General features: G+C 39.3%; 1 long non-coding RNA gene across 1 annotated transcript in view; it reads right to left on the bottom strand.

Moving 5' to 3' along the window:
• LOC309642043 overlaps positions 1-20,022 on the bottom strand; it is a 371,803-nt gene that overhangs the window by 152,753 nt on the left and 199,028 nt on the right. The window lies entirely within an intron of this gene.

Below are 20,022 nucleotides of genomic sequence, written 5' to 3'. Positions count from 1 at the left end.
AAAGTTTTTAATAGGTAACTCTTTCTTTTCTCAGCATATTCTGTTCTTCTACCTTTAGTATTTCTGTGTTACTTTTCCTTTATAGAGCCTCTGCTATGTTCTCTATCATATAGATCTAGTATCTAGTATCTTGCTAGAACCTCAAAAAAACACTTTTTTTTTAACCTTCAAGTTGATAGTTAAGCTGTGGGAGCAGAGTCTAAATTATTTCCCACCAGTCTTCATTCTTTCCTATACACAAGTCCTGGGAAATTACTCTTCTGTGCTGTCACCAGCTCCCCCATATGCTTTTTAATGCTTATGCTTTTGCAGTTCTTATACTTGGTGGTCTGTTTGGTTCACATTTTTGGGAGTTTTAGTGGCTCCTCTAGTCATGGCTGGATCAGAAAATAAGGCCTGTGAACTGCAGCTAGCTCATGATTTGTCAAGTTCAGTTAATACCAAGCTAAGAGTTTACTCACAGATGACAACAAGCAGATGCTCTGGTAATTTGTCAGACATTGCAGGGATATTATGTAGACAAATATTTCCCACTTGTGGAAAGAACTACCTCACATTTTTATTTACACCCCTCCTGCCACCAACAGTCAAGGAATTACTGTGGCTTCCTGCAGCAGAAGTGGGATTTGCTAAAACAAGGGCATACTGTAGGAGTTGCCAATCCCAGACTCGGTCTTATCATAGCCTAGGTCATAGACTTTCATAATTGCTTCTCTCCCTTCTCAGAGTTCTTACCCAGTGAAAAAATACCAACCAACCAAGAAACCCAATATATTTAGATATAATTTTTTAAGAGATGTACATTATGTATAAGTTGAAAGTTGATGCTAAAGCAGCAATTTAAATTTAAAATATTGTCCAGATCTGACAGAGCAGATGATAGTTCCCACTCATTCTCTATCACCAGATCTTCTCAAAGCGCTTTCTTAAATTGATATATGTTACATTCTATTTGAATTTCTGTGATCTTCCCTTTTGGAATAAATAACTACACAAATAAATATTCTTGGAACCTCAAAGTTGCCTTCAAACTAGCACTGGCAGATGTTCTTAGCTGGCATTGGTCTTGGTCTTTTAGAGAAAAGGGAAATCAGTTTCTTTTCTGTTTTGGAAAGAGAGCATTGAGAGAGAGATTTGAAGAAAGGGTATTTGTGACTTTCATTGTTGTTTTAAAAAAGTTTGAATTACACTGCGTTTCCTTTGGGCCATTAGGCAAATAAACCCTTGTCATTAGTGATGCTTAACACCTTCCAAAATGAAAAATGACTTGCCAGTGTGTTACACATACATAAGAAATCTGCATCTTACTGCAAAGGATTTGGTTTATTCGGTTTGACTTTGACTTAGTGTTTTACCGTGGTCACATCCTTAATATCTGTGCTACATTTCATGTATATGGGGGGAAGGGATATAATTGCCATTCCTTTGCATCTCAAGGAAGTTTAATGAGCAAACTAATGAATTAATATTCATTCCTCTGAGGAAAGCTGACATTTTAGGAGTATTAAGCAGCCATCTATAATAGGGAGCAGCTGGATATATAATAACTCTCATGTGTTCCAGGGCATTGCTCCTTATGAAGAAAGCTTACCCAGATATCATGGTGTTGTATGAACATCAGTTCAGCCTTATACTTACATCCCTGTGAGCTATAATTACCCTCATTTGATATTTGAGGAAACTGAAGTGACTTGCTCCAAAGTGACCTTGCAAAAGCAGTTTGGGCCTCAGGTTGCAATCAGATAAAGAACTTTGGTCTTGGACAGTAAAAGAAAATCCCTAATTGTACATCACAACCAAAAATTTAGAAAGGGGAGAAAATTTGAGCTAGCAGTGGGCATTTCTATTATTTGAATAAATTGTATCGGTTTCCAGGAATATTTTTTAAAAGGGGAGAAACTACAAAAAAACTGAGGACTAGAGCATCTTAGTCTCTTTTGGCTCATCTAATAACTAAAATGCATTGTGTACACACCCCTCAGTTAATTTAAGAAAGAGGGACTTATATTGCCATATGTGGGGAGATTAATTAACTGCAGTGGTTTTATTCTTTAGTTTTTTGTTCTTAAAATATGCTTTTTATATTTGAATATATGAAAATATTTTTGACTTGTTACTAAATCTCAGGGATTAAAAGTTAAGTTTTACTGACTGTAGCAGCAGGTAAATCTCTTAAATTCACTTACTCAGGCTTCCTCTCCTTTGCCTCCCTCTTTAAGAAAAATAGAATGCCGGCCAGGGAAATATATAAAAATTAAAATTCCAAATACAATTTTAAAATACCAAATTGTGAATAAATCAATTTTACAAACAAAAATATTGTGTCTTTCCTTGCTTTTTATCCCAAATTATTTCCCCTCCTAAGTTTGAGGAGTGTTAAGTATCTAGACTATTTCTTGCAAAAATGAAGTGTGTTATTTGCAAAACAAAAACGTATGAGCAGGCTCAGGTCATTTAAAGTAAGAGCTTATTGAATTGCTTTCAGTTGTTTGGGGGGAAATGTGATTAGTGTGCAAGCAATTTATGTAGACGTACAGGAAATAAGTGTGTGGGTAAGTTTGGGCTGATTTTTTATCCTTTTATCTGAAGAGGGATACCCAACCTAATTTCCCCTTTCCCTAGAATTCAATTCATTGGAAATTTTGGCTTGAGTAGGCTTAAGTTTATAAAAACAAAACCAAAACACCCATAGCATCCATCTTATTAATATCTATTGTAGATTCCATTCACTTGTCAAATATTTATTAAATGCCTACTACATACCAGGTATTATTTAGGCACTAATGATATATATTAGTGAACAAAACAGACATAGTACAATCTTTACAGTTTTTAGACTGGTTGGGAAGGCATTATACAAGTATATATGAAAAAATACATATTTGCAAATGTAATAAGAGCTGTGAAGGGAAAGCGCGTAGTGCTGCGCGTGTGGGTAATGGAAGGGGGGAGGTTGCATTGTCTTGTATGGATCAAGAATGGCTTCCCTAGTGAACAAAGAGCTTTTGAGCTGAGGAAGGAGAGCATGGACAGAAACGCTGGGCTAAGGAAGTAAGGGGTGTGTGAGCGATTAGAGGTAGGTCCTTGCGGCTGGCACTCGCAAGAACCACAAGGATGAGAGAACTTGGTGGGACACGAAGCTGGGGAGGTAGTCGGGCCCCAGGCCATGCCAAGCCTGGTAGGTGCTGTCAAAGGTTTTGGTCTTTATCCTATGTGCAAGCAAGCACGGGGTATTAAGGAGGAAAATGCTCCCTGGCTGTCTTTAGCAGAATGTGCTGAGAAGGGTCAGAGTAGGTGAAGGAAGACCAATGTGAAGTGTTCGCAAGAGGCGGCAGATGAGACCAAAGGGCAGGAATGCAGATTTAGAAAGAGGACGGATTGGAGGGCTTTTTAGGATGCAGAAATATTAAGGTAGAAATAATAGTGGTGTTTCTTTGTGCATAAAAAGTAGCTGTTGCTCTTTTAGTGTCTGACTTGTTACATTGCATCAAAAGGAATTACAGCCTCTGATTTGTTGGAGAAAGGAGAAAGGTGAAAATGCCTTTCGTTACAGAGTTATTATAAAGTACTAGCAAACTATTTATCTCTTGCTGAAACTTGAGGCCTTTGAGTCAGATTTCATTTATTAACTCAATTAAATTTTTTTCAGGAATTTTATGCTTAAAAAAGAGTTTGTAAAAAAGAAAAAAAAAAAAAAAAAAAGATGGGAAAAGGGAATTATGGAGGTCAGCTAAGCCAAAAAACTTAGGCCAGCCTGGGAGAAGGCGGCGTAGACCATGTTGAGGAATTGGGAATTTGTTCTGATTTGCCCCAGGAAGCCATTGAAGCATTTAAAGCAGATTTTTAAACATTCATTCAGATTTCCTGTGGAAAAACACTGGAGGGGAGCCAAGTGGAAATGGTGAGACTTCATGAGACAGTGGAGCCCTAACTGCCTGAGAGAATGATAGGATTAATAATGGCCTGACACCGTGGGTTCTGTTTAGGAAGTGAAGTGACTCCCTAACTTCTAGGGGTTAGAAGACCATGCAGGTTTCTGAAGGTACCATCTGTGTTGTTATTTTTATAATTAGAGTAGCATAGACTGAAAAAAAATGAGTATTTAAAAATATGACTATATAAAAATTACAGACAAGTCAAAGGTTTTTCGCTGACAACTTTGAGAGAGGACTATTTGACTATAAAATCTCAAGGTGCACAGATTCAATTTAATTAATCTATAAGGACTTCTTAAATCACTAAGGAAAACACACTAATAAACCAGTGAAATAAGTGGACAAATGACATGTTTGAAAATTTTATGTGAGAAATTAAATAGACCCTCCCCCCAAAAATTTAAAATTGTGACTCAAACTAATGTAAATTAAAGCAATGAATTATTTTTCTTGAACCCGTGAAGTTTCAATAATTAATAAAACAACAATCCTCCATGCTAGCAAGGGTGTGGGATGGCACAAAACATTCATTTGTTTCTGCTGGAGTGTAATTAGCAGAACCTTTCTGGAGGGCAACTTGGCGACCTGCATGAAGAGCTTTAGAAGATCTCACTTGCTTTTACCTGACAATTCTACTTCCAGGAGTATATCTCAGCATAATCCATGATGTAAACAAAGATTTGTGCACAAGGATAACCATAATTATATCTAGTACCACAAACTAAGGAAAAAAACTTGCATCCATCAACAGAGGATTGCTTAATAAAGTATGAGAAATTTATGTTTTCATGGACAAAAAGTTCACATTGACATATTAAGGCAAAAACTCTCCCCTCCAAAAATAAAATAGGACACAAAACTGAATGCCCTCTCCTCCAAAAGAGGCAGAGGCAGAGAGATGGCATAGGAAAAACAAAGGGAAGTAGACGAGTGTTTTAACAGGGAGCTGATTTTAATTTTAATTTCCTTTAGATATTTTTCATCAGTTTTCACAATGAGCATTTGCATTTTAATATTTTTTAAACTTAATATGTTATTAAGAAAAAAAAAATTGTAAAGGAAGAAAAAAAAAAGAAGAAGAAGAGGAAGATGGCTGTGGACCCAGTGAGCACTTCAATCACGGGGAGGAAGGTCACTTCTGGTCTCACTGACCCATCCCTGGACCATTGCAGCTCCTACCGCTTGCTGTGCTCTTTCTCACCTCCAGTTTCCACCACCTGGAATGTAGTTCTCCTCCTTTTCTCGGCCTGGCTGACTCCTGCTGTCTTTCGGCGTCAGGTGGCCATGCTTCCCCTACCCGCCCTGTTTGCCACCTCACTCAGGCCTCCCCGGGCTGGCTGCTCTGCTCCCGCTGTGCTATCCCGTAAGCACCCACAAGCCCTGCTCTCACAGACCTTCAACTTCACTGTTAGCACTGGTTTGACTATTAGCCTTTATGTTCCATGAGGGCAGGGACTGTCTATCTTGCTTACCACGGTATCCCCAGTGACAAGTATAGAGTTTGGGGCAAAATGGGGCCTCAATACAAATTCTTTAAGTAAAAGTGCTTGGAGAGGGTCAAAGAGAGATGTGTGCACAGGGTTTCAGGAGAGTGCAGGAAATGGAGTGTTTTATCAAGTGGCTAAGGAGGAAGCCTGTGAGAGGAAATGGTGTGGTGGGCACAGATCCACTCCCAAAGGACGGTGGTGAATGTGGGTAGACGCAGAGAAAGGTGATTAGCAAAGGTGGATCAAATGAGAATCTTTTTCCAAGTAGGCAAAAGTAAATCAGACTATGGCAACTTCTTCTACTTAAATTCTCCAATACCCTCTCATCATACTGATAAAGTGGGCAATTTCCTTGACATTCCTTCGAAGCCCTCCACCACCTGCCTCCTGTCTCTTTCCAACCTTATTTGATTCCATTCTCCCCGGCTCAATATGCTCCAGCCCCACCTGTCTTCTTGTTCTCCCCGGATGTCTCAGTCTCATTCCTGCCTCAGGACTTTGTACTTCCTGCTCCCTCTGATGAAATACTTCTCCCCTCTTTGTGGGATGCTTGACACATCTAACCATTCGTTAGCTCTGACTCCACCTGCTCAGATAGCACTTCCCTGACTACCCTACCAATGCCCATCCCCCCCACCCCCAGTCCCTCTCCATCACACTACCCCGTTTTATTTTCTATAAAGCACGTATCAGTACCTGGAATTATCTTTTTTGTGTGTTTAATGATTGTTTATTGTCTCCCTCATTAAGTGCAACTTACTTACATTAGACTAAAAATCATGCTAGTTCTTGCTATCTCTGTATTTCCTATTGCCTTAAATGGTGCTTGGCACAAAATAGGTCCTCCATAAATATTTGCTGTTGAGAATAAGGTCTATGTATGTTTGGAGGAAGTGAGGAAGAAGACGGTAGAGAGGGAGAAATGAGAAATATTACAGGTCAGGAAGGAAAATAGGTATCATTTTTGACGCCAACCCTGAATGCTTGATAGTGGCTACCTAGAATCTTGCCCTGGGACTGTAAAGTTTCCTCTGGGTTCATAGGAAATAATGCTATGATTGATTAGCAATGTCTGCCATGGCCATAGGAAAGGTTTCAGAGTCGAATAGACTTTTCTGTATTCCAGTGGGCATTGCCTCAATTCTTGTCTTGATGCATGGACATTGTGTTCAGGACACGGCCAAGACTAGATCTTACTTAATGTATAGGTGTTTGTTTGGTTTTCTCTTTTCCTTTAGGAACCAACATAACAGGAAGAGCATAAATGCTTTTATATCAGTACAGCTTACTAATTTGTTCTTTAATAAGACATTTGTATGTGTGTGTGTGTGTGTTCAGTGGGATAGGAGAAGGACAAGAAAGTATTTCCTTGTTGCCATAATCTCCTTTCTTTTAGACTTTCATTGTTGGATCTTTCGGGTGATATGAGAATGGTAGCTAATTCTGGGTAAAAATTTATTACCAAGCCTCTGGCCAGCAGTAAGAGGTAGTCTAGTAGAGCTGACAGGGAGGAAGCTGCATATTTTCGTTTTTCAGATACTTGCTGTCTCCTTTTAGGCTTGGGATCTGCAAATGTCTTACTCCCTGAGCTAATTATTTCCTCTAGAGAACAGTAAGGCCTTTTATCAAGATGGCCACGTCCTTGTGTGTCCTGACACACAAATGATGAATAATGGGCCTGATTAACCCAGTGACCTTCCTGAACGATAAAAGGGAAATATGCACATGGGAGGTTTTGCCTGCTCTGGGAATCAGCTTCTCCCTGGACTTTACAGAGGCACACTCCTTTATAACAGAGTGTACTGTGCTCATTTCTTGTCTTTTTCATGCATCATGCGCTCTCGAAACGTGGATTTTAAAACCCGGTACAGAGTGCTTGACCCCCAGGCCCTTCCCCAGGGTCTGCTCGGCACACACCATTTAACAGTATTCAGATTAACCCCTGGGTGCCCGCAAGTCATCTCAGTGTTGCAACCATCACAGCCCCAAGGTCTAGAGGGCCCGACACCACAGCAGCCTCCACCTTTTACTCTAAGTGCTCGCGTTGATCTTCCCCTGAACCAGTGCCAGAGAGGAAGGGAAGCCGGTCCTCTGTTTGGAAGCGGCCCAAGCATCAATGACAACCACTTAGGGGAAAAAGACCAAAGAGCCACTGTCCCAAACAGAGTCATTCCTCTTCCCAGTCCTATCTGTGATCACCCACTGTTGCTCCCTCATTTGCCCTCAGGAGCATATTATGGGGGGCTGTGATTCAAAGGACAGCCCTGTGGCAGGCAGAATAATGGCTCTACCAGATATGTCCACGTCCTAATTCCCAGAGCCTATGAATATGTTAGATGACATGATGTTATGGACTGAATTGTGTCCCCCTCCCCCTAAAATTCACATGTTGGAACTTGTGATATTGTGATAAAATAAGAAATATGTCCTTGGTTTTAGTCCCCAGTTTCTGACACAAGAGCTTCTAAGACCCTTGGAATCCCCATCGTGATAAGAATGTCTTTTTTATGCTAATGAGATGACTGGTGACTAGGGGCCCCTAGATGGTGTCAGCATAAGGGCTGGTCACTGGCAAGACCAAGGTGTGAACTTTCAGGCTACCCCCTGACCTCAGCGGAGGGGAGAGTGGCTGGAGAGTGAGTTAGTAAATTATGATGCCTATATGTGACAAAGCCTCTGTAAAAATCACCTAACTATAGGCTTTGGAGAGCTTCTGGGTCGGTGAATGCATCCATATGCAGGGAGGTTGGTGCACCCTAACTTCCAAAGAACAGAAGCTTCTGTGCTTGAGACCCTTCTAGACCTCACCCTATTGCCTTTTCATCTGGCTGATCATTTGTATCTTTTATACTATCCTTTATAATGAACTGGCAAACTTAAGTGTTTCCCTGAATTCTGTGAGCCTTTATAGCAAATTGAACCTGGGGAGGGAGTGGTGGGAACCCCCAACTTATAGCAGGTTGGTCCGAAGTACAGGTGACAACTTGGGACTTATGACTGGTGTCTAAAGTGGGAGCTGTCTTGTGGGACTGAGCCCTTAACCTATGGAGTCTGCACTGCCTCCAGGAGCTAGTGTCAGAATTGAATTAAGTTGCAGACACCTAGTTAGTGTATGGAGAGTTGAAGAATTGGTTGTTCATAAGGGAAAAACTCCATCCTTTTGGTAGAAGAAGTATTGGAAGTAGAGGAACAGTTTTCTTTGGTAAGTTCTAACTGTCAGTGTGACAGCATTGGAGATAGAACCTTTGAGAAGGTAATGAGGATTAAATGAGGCCATGAGGGTATGACCCTAATGCCATGGGAATTGTGTACTTATAAGAAGAGAAAGAGATAGCAGAGCTTTCTCTCTCTCTCTTTGCACACATGGAGGAAAGGTCATGTGAAGACTCAGTGAGAAGGTACCTGTCTGCAAACCAAGGAGAGAGGCCTCTCTAGACACTAATCCTGCCGGCACCTTGATCTTGGACTTCCTAGCCTTAAACTTCCAGAACTGTGAAAAAAATAAATTTTTGTTGTTTAAGCCACCCGGTCTGTGGTGTTCTGTTACGGCAGCCAGAGCAGACTAATACACATGACAAAGGAGGATTAAAGTTGTAGATGGAATTAAGGTTGTTAATCAGTTGATCTTGAGATGGGGAGATTACTGTGGATTATCCAGGTAGGCCCAATATAATCACAAGGGTCCTTAAAAATGGAAAGAGGCAGAAGAGAGTCAGAGGAAGATATAATTATTGTTTATTAGTTTAGAGAGATATAAAGAAGAATCTTCTCCAGCTTTAAAGATGGAGGAAGGGAGCCACGAGCCAAGGAATGCAGGCAGCCTCTAGAAGCTGGCAAAGGCAAAGACATGCATTCTGTCCTAGAGTTTCCAGAAAGTAATGCAGTCCTGCTGACACTTTGATTTTAGCTCAGTGATACCTGGGTCAGACTTTTAATCTCCAGAACTGTAAGATCATAAATTTGCATTGTTTTAAGCCATGAAATTTACAGTAATTTGTTGCAACACCTAGAGAGGATCAGTATAAGCATGTTAAGACATAATATCTATTAATACTTTTAAAATTATATTTTGGATATACATGTATATTTGGGATTCATTTCCTCCTGGAAAAAAAACTGATGTGGAGAACAATAAAATGACAAATTGTATTCTGTCTTGAACCCAAATAAACTGCTGCTTATTTGGGTTCAAGACAGAACCAGTAAATGGAACCAAGGAGTATAAACATTGCTCTTCCAGCTTACCTGCTTTGCCAAAACTGAAACTCACAATAAGCAAAAATATTAAAGGATTCTCTATTTAAATGTAATTCACTATTTAAATAGGGCAAATTTTTTTTTTAATTTTATTTTATTTTATTTTTTTATACAGCAGGTTCCCATTAGTTATCTTTTTTATACATATTGGTGTATATATGTCAATCCCAATCTCCCATAAATAGGGCAAAATTTAAGGAAACATAATACCTGCCTTTTGAATAGGTACTTTTGAATAAGAGTTAATTCTGTCCTTTATCAATCATTACTTTTGAGAGTGTGTGTGTGATTCCTCAGGGACCAGTTGTGGTTTCAGGGTGCACAGCTACTGAAGACAGCTTCCCATTACTGGATTTTGAAGGATGGCTTCCCCATTCTTTCTAGCTTTCTATTCCCTCTTGTCAGTAGTAATCTGTTTTCATTAGTTGTTTAAAAACAACAACAACCCTTACATCTATGCTGATCTCCGAAAGGCCAACTTTGTAAGTATGCCTGGTTCCTAATATTTCATCATCTCTGGGGAAATAATAAAAAGCAAGCACTCCTGGTCATGGGGATACACATTCTCCTGCTCTCGATAATTGGAAGGAGTATGCTGTCTTCTTCCAGCCATCTCTGTTCTTTGGCCCACTGCACCATTTTTGATTTGTATCAGTTGCTTGCAGTCACTCTTTCCACACCTTCCTTAAGACCTCTAGCTCTTCTGCAGCTTTAGATAATGTTTTTAGAATTCTCCTTCTCACATAACATACATTTTGAAGAACTTTAAAAGAAAACATCAATATTTAAAATCGAGACTGAAGATGATTATGTGCTTGTAGGCAGACATAAATATTGTGGTTCTGCTCTCTTGAGTAATTTTAAGCAGTGCTGGAAGTTTGGCCATGGTTAGAACTGGTTTATAACTGCAAACAGTTTTAATGATAATATCCTGAAATGCCGTTACTCTGTACTCATATATAAAGGGTAGCATAAAACAATGATCCAACTGAGAATACGCCTTCCCCTAATTTTCACATCTCACTTATTTCAGTATTGAGACAGAGTTTGGCTGAAGTACTTAAGATTTTCTTATGGTTTTGAGTTGTTTAAATGTTGATACATATATTTCCAAATGTGACCTCATTGGAGAGTCAATGTATGTGGCTAAAAATTAAACAAGATTTATAAGCTTATTAAAAAAATCATACTACAGCCAAGTTAAAAATAGAATACTTGTGCACAGAGCTACTTGGCTTATTCTCATTGGTCTGTCTTTTGTGACGTCAGGTGGATAGTTTCATTATATCTTTCTATTTCTGCTCTTGGGCAAATGAGCATGTTGCTGAGACTTAATCATATGAATGTTTAAATTTTTGTTCTCTGACATCAGCCATTGATGGAAGCCACCTGGGTATCCAAAATGATATTTATAGCTTCATTCTATTATGGTTTTGCATTATTCATCCAGTAAGTATTTATTGAGTGCCTTTGTTTACCATTGCATCTCAGTGTCTAGGACAGGAATAAAAGTTAACGCTAATAGTTTCCAATAATTAGGAACATTAATTATGTGCTGGGCACTCCTCCCCATAATCTTATGATGTAGGTGCTATTGTTATTCCAATTTTACAGATGGAGAAGCTAAACCATAGAGGAAGTAACTCACCTGAAGCCTCATAGCTGTAAGTGGTATAGCAGGAATTTGAGCCCAGATTCTGTGTTTCTAACCAATAGTTGCTGAGTGAGTGGCTGAGTAAGGCATTAAGGATTCCCAAATATCTCAGAACAGAGTGGAAACTAGATGGGAAAAATGAAACTTTCTGGCCTGTTTAGGAGGACTCATAATCCTCATCTGGTTTCTCCTATTCAAAAAACACACGCAGCATTGCTCTGCTACACTGATGTGGAAGGACTTCTGCACACAGCCCTGAGAAATTGGGACAACAGTCATCCCAGCACCACTGACTTGCCACAGAAGATGCCATGAGGAAGACTGAATGTCTGTAATATGCTTAAGGCATGGGTGAAAGACTTGGGAAAAAAAAGCAAATTCTTATTAGGTATAATAATTATTGCTCTTATAATGTCATAGTCTTTTGGAAATCTTTGCTATCGATGTACTGCATTCTTGGCCTAGCTCTGAGTTTGTAAAATAGGTACAAGAGCAGATGTGATTGCTAAGAATATAGCAATGACCTCTATGTAAAATTTATAAGCCTGGAACACACGGTGCTGAGGCTTTTGATCAGGATCTTTGAAAGTATTGCACGCATGCACTTCAAGTAAAAGATCATGCTAATTATTTTTATAGTCATTCTTCACCCAAAGGATCTTTGTAACTGGAAACTCTTTAATGAGCTTTGATTAAAAACACTGTTTTTAATTTGCAACTTTATATTATTATAATCCTAGTGATTTTCAAAAAAAGGACTACAGTTGATCTAGCATTAGATTCTAAGTTCATGCCATTCCCAGGTGTGACAGGAGAGGAGGGTATGGAAGGCAGTATTTACTGAGTGCTGTCTGTGTGCCAAGATCTCTGTTTGGGGTCTTTACTGTCACCACTGTATTTTATCCTCAAAACAGCCCTGGAAGGCCTTTGTATTTTATCGATGGGAAAAACAGATGTTTAGAAAGTTTACACAACTCCACACCTGGTAAAAGCTAGAACCCAGATCCATTTCCTGGTCTATCTTTTCTCACAGCTGTTCTACAACGCCACTAAGCAGACGAGCCAGCCTGGGGGCCAGTGAAGACTTCCCAGAGGAAGCAGTGTTTGAGCTGCACCCCAAAACCTGAGTAGGAGGACTCCGGGTGAAGGAGGAGAGGAAGGGCATTTCGGGCAAAGGAAAGGAAGTATGGGAGAGCATGGTGTACACAGGGAACTAAAAATAGCTGTCCAGGTCAAGAGCACAGCGTGTGTTTTATGAAGTTGTTGGCGAACCAGTTGTAAAGATGGGGGATCCCACAGGGCCATCAGTGCCAGGTAATGCCAGGTGCTGCTACACACCTGTAGAAACTGGAATACCTTCCCCAAATTCCCACTGACTGAAGAAAGTAACTATTGATTGATCAGAGGAAGCAAGGGGGGGATAATACATTTTTCCTGAGATGACTTCTTAGCTTCCTGCCAACTTTTCAGCTCTGATTCCTCATCGTCAACATTCCACAAATGTTACTGACATAGTCCACTTGGCCCAGAGAATGGAAAAGATACTAAAGAATGGAAAAGATTCTTGCTTTCTAGAGGCTGGTGGCATCACTTCATTTACATCTGATTCCATCTTCCTTAAGCAAAGTTGTAGAAGAAAAGGCACTTTAATAAATTTGAATATGAAAATAAATTTAATAACTTTGAAGAAATAGACTCCATGAAAATAGAGACTACAGATCTTTCTGGTATATTATTGAACTGCTAATACCTAGCACATAGTAGTTTCCTAAATAACTCTCTTAAACAAACAAACAAACAAATAGATTTTGAAAACTTCTATAAAATTCCTGTAAAATGTTTTGGTCTTTTAATTCATCAGGTTAATAAATTTTTTGGATATATTAATAAACTTGGAAAACTTCTTTTCTTTTATAGTTTTAAAATGTGCTCTTCAAGGAAATGGGGGCAGGGAATATTCCAAGGAGGGTACACATATCAGAAAAATATTTGTGTTAGCTGAGAACTGTACCATGTAATTTTGTCAGACAATATTTTATTTAAATTTTAAAACTCTGTCTGCTAAAAAGGGATGTCACCATAGCTGTGATGTTTTAAAATGGTACAAAGCTTGTATTTATCTTCTTTTTATTGATTTTTAAGTTTGTATATATATTTTAATTAGTAGTGATTTTACAATAATCTGAAGCTCTTAGAAAAGTGTTCATTTTTGCTAATGAGAAATGTGTTGGAATTTTGAAGTTGCATTTCAAATACTTGAAAAACTATATGGTGAGTTCAGTGGCATGAGTCAATCAATTTTGGAACCATTTATCCCAAATATCTTCCTCAGCACATAGTACCATTCTTTACAAAATGACTAAAATTAAGAATTTTGAAATGACCTTTGTTTAAGTGATAAAATAATTGTGTACAAATTAGAAGCTGGGCTAGAGAGCCTGGAAATTCTTGGATGGAAATTCCTCCTGGTGTCTTCCCATAATTTTATGGCTTTTAAATATATTACCATTATAGAGAGTCTTTCCAGCAGGTGCTGGTGGTGTGTGTCTAGGGCAGCACAATAATTGGACAATGTGGATGTGTGTTGTGGGGGGAAAGACTGGATTACTCTGCACTAGCTTCCAGCTTTACTCCCCTAGACGTTGCACTGAATTCTTTTAGAGAGATGGAGGAAGTTCAGAAGGAAATGATCAGAATGATAGGAAGACTTAAATATTCAAAGAGGGAGACGTAAAACCGGGGTCACTGACATAAATCCAGGGCCTCGGACGTGAATCCGGGGTGCAGACGCCTGTCAAGCCCAGGGGGAGTCCCTGGCACACGGGCGGCATGGGTGGTGCAGATGGCCCGGCTCTGACCCCGAGGACACCAGGCTGCCCTGTGCACCTCAGGCCACTGCCCTGCCCCTCTGGTGGCTCTGGGTCCCCATCACCGCGCACCAGCCAGGCGGTTCCAGGGATTTGGATGTCCATGTCTTTGGGGGACCATCACTTCGCCTGCCACATATTTTATCTTCTTCAATGTGCTTGAAAATTGCCAGCTTGTGGGATCTCGGTTCCCAGGCTGGGGGTCAGGCCCGAGGTCCTGTGGTGGGAGCTCTGGGTCCAAACTGCTGGAGCAACAGAGAACCTCAGACCCCAGGGAATATCAGTCGAAGTGAGGCCTCCTGTTGGTCCTCATCTCAGGACCAAGACCCAGCTCTATCCAACTGCCTGCAAACTCCAGTGCTGGACGTCTCAGGCCAAACAACCAGTAACATAGGAATACAGCACCACCCAGCAAAAAAAAAAATGAAATGACAAAAAATTTGTTACAGATGAAGGAGCAAGGTAAAAACCTACAAGACCAAATAAATGTAGACGAAATAGGCAACCTACCTGAAAAAGAATTCAGAGTAATGATAGTAAAGATGATCCAAAATCTCAGAAACAGAATGGAGAAAACACAAGAAACATTTAACAAGGATCTAGAAGAACTAAAGGGCAAACAAACAGCAATAAACAACACAATTACTGAAATTACAAATACTCTAGAAGGAATCAATAACAAAATAACTGAGGCAGAAGAACAGATAATTGACCTGAAAGATAAAACGGTGGAAATAACTGCCAGGGAGCAGAATAAAGAGAAAAGAATGAAGAGAATTGAGGACAGTCTCAGAGACCTCTGGGACAACAATAAATACACCAACATTCGAATTATAGGGGTCCCAGAAAAAGAAGATAAAAAGAAAGTGTCTGAGAAAATATTTGAAGAGATTATAGTCAAAAACTTCCCTAATATAAGAAAGGAAATAGTCAGTCAAGACCAGGAAGCACAGAGAGTACCATACAGGATAAACCCAAAGCGAAACATGCCGAGACACATATTAATCAAACTATCAAAAATTAAATACAAAGAAAAAATATTAAAAGCAGCAAGGGAAAAGCAATAATAACATACAAGGGAATCCCCATAAGGTTAACAGCTGATCTTTCAGCAGAAACTCTGCAAGCCAGAAGGGAGTGGCAGGACATATTTAAAGTGATAAAAGGGAAAAACCTACAACCAAGATTACTCTACCCAGCAAGGATCTCATTCAGATTCGATGGAAAAATTAAAACCTTTACAGACAAGAAAAAGTTAAGAGAATTCAGCACCACAAAGCCAGCTTCACAGCAAATGCTAAAGCAACTTCTCTAGGCAGGAAACACAAGAGAAGGAAAAGACCTGCAAAACCAAACCCAAAACAATTAAGAAAATGGTAATGGGAACATACTTATTGATAATTACCTTAAATGGAAATGGATTAAATGCTCCAACCAAAAGACATAGACTGGCTGAATGGATATAAAAACAAGACCTGTACATATGCTGTCTACAAGAGACCCACTTCAGACCTAGGGACACATATGGACTGCAAGTGAGGGTATGGAAAAAGATATTCCATGCAAATGGAAGTCAAAAGAAAGCTGGAGTAGCAATTCTCATATCAGACAAAATAGACTTTAAAATAAAGACTATTACAAGAGACAAAGAAGGACACTACATAATGATTAAGGGATCAATCCAAGAAGAAGCTATAACAATTGTAAATATTTATGCACCCAACATAGGATCACCTCAATACATAAGGCAAATGCTAACAGCCATAAAAGCAGAAATCGACAGTAACACAATAATAGTAGGGGACTTTAACACCCCACTTTCACCAATGGACAGATCATCCAAAATGAAAATAAATAAGGAAACACAAGCTTTAAATGACACATTAAACAAGATGGGCTTAATTGATATTTATAGGACATTCCATCCAAAAACTACAGAATACACTTTCTTCTCAAGTACTCATGGAACATTCTCCAGGATAGAGCATATTTTGGGTCACAAATCAAGCCTTGGTAAATTTAAGAAAATTGAATTTTTTTTTTTTTAATTTTCTCCTGTGAGGAAACAAAATAGAATTCCTTTAAAGATATCTTCTATTTCCTGAATTATCTATCTCCTCCAGGGTCAGTTTATTTATTTCCACCTGCCTTTCTGTCTTATTTTTTTTCCCTCAGAATGGGAGAAAATAGTCACAAACGAAGGAACAAAGGATTAATCTCGAAAATATACAAGCAGCTCATGCAGTTCAGTATCAAGAAAACAAACAACACAATCCAAAAATGGGCAGAAGACCTAAATAGACATTTCTCCAAAGAAGATATACAGATTGCCAACAAACACATGAAAGAACGCTCAACATCACTAATCATTAGAGAAATGCAAATCAAAACTACCATGAGGCATCACCTTACACCGGTCAGAATGGCCATCATCAAAAAATCTACAAACAATAAATGCTGGAGAGGGTGTGGAGAAAAGGGAACCCTCTTGCACTGTTGGTGGGAATGTCAATTGATACAGCCACTATGCAGAACAGTATGGAGGTTCCTTAAAAAAGTAAAAATACAACTACCATATGACCCAGCAATCCCACTACTGGGCATATACCCTGAGAAAACCATAATTCAAAAAGAGACATGTACCACAATGTTCATTGCAGCTCTATTTACAATAGCCAGGACATGGAAGCAACTTAAGTGTCCATCAACAGATGAATGGATAAAGAAGATGTGGCACATATATACAATGGAATATTACTCAGCCATAGAAAGAAATGAAATTGAGTTGTTTTTAGTGAGGTAGATGGACCTAGAGTCTGTCATACAGAGTGAAGTAAGTCAGAAAAACAAATACCTTACGCTGACACATATATATGGAATCTAAAAAATTGGTTCTGATGAACGTAGGGACAGGACAGGAATAAAGATGCAGACGTAGAGAGTGGACTTGAGGACTTGGGGAGGCGGAAGGGTAAGCTGCGATGAAGTGAGAGGGTAGCATCGACATATGTACACTACCAAATGCAAAATAGATAGCTAGTGGGAAGCAGCTGCATAGCACAGGGAGATCAGCTCAGTGCTTTGCAACCACCTGGTGGGGTGGGATAAGGAGGGTGGGAGGGAGATGCAAGAGGGAGGGGATATGCGGATATACGTATATGTAGCTGATTCACTTTGTTATACAGCAGAAACTAACACAACACTGTAAAGCAATTATACTCCAGTAAAGATGTTAAAAAAAAAAATTCAAAGAGGCATGGTTAGTAAAACTAGAAATATTTGATCTGGAGAGGATAGGAGGATATAAAACTAGTTTCAAATATTTTGAGAGCTGATAAGTAGAAATTCAGCCTTGCTTGTGTGGTCCTGTGGCTGGTCCTCAGTGGAAGCTTTAAGGAGTCTTTTGCCTAAAAATAAGGAAGGAAAATAAGGAAGAAATCACAAAGGTGTCCAAAGATACAAGAGGAACTCTTGTTCAAGATGGCAGACAGAGCACAGGCATACATCTCTTTTCTGCTCCCAAATCCCATAGAAATATCAGTAAAGAGGAACAGAGAATAATACATGAAAGACAGTCCTGGGCATAGGAGAAGGGGCATCTGGGAACTAGAGATGTAGACACATTTCTTAAAAGTAAAAACTACTTGGAATTGTATTAACAGATTCAATCGCATTCACAGGAGAAGGCTGCAGTCGGGGCCGGAGCTATTTTTTCCTGGCAGCAGACTCACAGAGGCTCAGAACTTGGAGTATGAGAGGAAAGTTGGACAGAAGTCAACTGTGGAATAACTGTGAGTCATAGCCCACATTCTCCTTCCCTGCGTCACATGCTCAGGCTAAAACCAGAGGATTAATCTTTAAAATAATTGAGGAGCGTCTGCATGCAATGTAGCCCTAGAAGGGGTGATGCTCACGCTGAATAAAATTCTCCTCTTTCTGGCTGGGAGGTGGGAGGTGCTGGGAGGGTATCCTCCTCGTCCTCCTCTTTCCCCTCAAGGTCTAAAGCAAAGTCTACCAGTCAAAAGGCCCACCCACGTGGAGACAAGGCGAGACCAACTGAGGCAAGGAGAGCTATTTGTATTAAATAAGCTGGTCTGCCTCAGTTATAACTATGAATTGACAGCCCAAGGATCATAAAAATTTGAAAAAGAATAAGGACAGAAAGGCAGGTGGAAATAAATAAACTGACCCTGGAGGAGATAGATAATTCAGGAAATAGAAGACATCTTTAAAGTAATTCTACTTTGTGTCCTCACAGGAGAAAATTAAAAAAAAAAAAAATTTGTAAAGCAAAAATAGGCTACTAAGGAAAAGAACAATCCAACCCAAAAAGTGTTCTTAAAATGAAAAAAAAAAATTTGTCAAATTTAAAAATTCAGTGGAAGAAAGAATGGAAGAAATATCTCTGACTATACAACAAAAAGTTAAACGGATGGAAAATATGGGAGAAAAATGAAGAGGTTAGAGAACAGTCTAAAAGTTCTAACATCCAAAAGGATGTTCAGAATGAGAAAACACACAAAACAGAGAAGAACAAGAGGGAATTTCTAAGTGTGAAGAAATAGGACTTCAGATTGTAAGGGCCTAGAGAATGCAGAAGATGAATGAACAAACCCACCCCATGACATATTCTTGTGACATTTTAGACACTAGAAATGGAGGGAAGATTGTAAAAGCTAAAAGAATAAGTCACTCAAAAAGATATGAGGATCCAGTGGACAGTGGACAGGTCATCAGCAACTCTAGAGGATAGGAAAAAACAAAACAAAAAACAAGCAGCATGTCTGCAAAATGTTGAGGGAAAAATGTTTTTGAACCTAAAATTCTGTACCTAGACAAAATATCAATCAAGAGTGCGACATTTTCAAACATGCAAGAGCACAGACCATTTACCACCCACAGACTATTTTTGAAAGAATTACTCAAGCAAAACAAAGAGAATCCAAGTAAGAGGAAGTCAAAGGCTCCAAGGAGCAGTGGATCTAACCTAGGATTGTAGTGAAAAGTAATTCCAGAATGAGAACTTTGAGGCAGGGCTAGAAAGCCTTCAGTCCAAATTAGAACCAGAAGTCAGAGGCTCTGTGAAGAATCCCTTTCGGTAGAACATGGATTTCTTCTAACAAATACAATGATTAAGAAGTTGGGTGATCTTGTGACAAGGCAAAGGCATATTAGGTCATTATGACATTGTGCCATCCTAACCCTCTCCAAATTTTGAAGTTATTTTCTATTTCCAACAGCAAAGATTTATTGACAAGAGTTACATCTCCTCCACATGCTTAATGGTACTCCTTGGTTCTGCAGTGAACAGTATTTCCATAAACATTATTATGAACACTATTTTTTAGTTTTCAATTTAAAAAATGAATTTATAGACAGTGCATCCAAAAGCAATTGTAGTTACAGAACAAATGTAAAAACAATAGTATTCTGGAACGGAGGTTTAAAGAGAAGGGTAGAGAGGATAAGTCTTGGGCATATGTGCACACCCGTGAAACTATCACTATAATCAAGATACAGAGCACACTTATCACACCCAGAAGTGGCCTCCTGCCCCTTCACAATCCCTTCTTCCTGCTTCTCACCACTCCCCCTGTCTCAGGCCACAACTGTTCTGCTTTCTGTGAGAACAGTTTGGTTTGCACTTTTTAGAATTTTAGATACATGAAATCATACAGTATGTACTCTTTTGTATGGCTTCTTTCTTTCAGCATACTTATGTTGAGATTCATCCATGTTACGGTGTGTGTCAATAGTTCATTCCTTGTGTGGATAAACCACAATGAACAAACTCACCTGTTGATGGAGATTTGTTTTTTTCC

This window comes from Balaenoptera physalus (assembly GCF_965194825.1).
Source record: "Balaenoptera physalus genome assembly, chromosome: 13".
Lineage (NCBI taxonomy): Eukaryota > Metazoa > Chordata > Mammalia > Artiodactyla > Balaenopteridae > Balaenoptera > Balaenoptera physalus.
The sequence above is the reverse complement of the archived record's forward strand: the minus strand, read 5'-3'. Positions and strand labels throughout refer to the sequence as shown.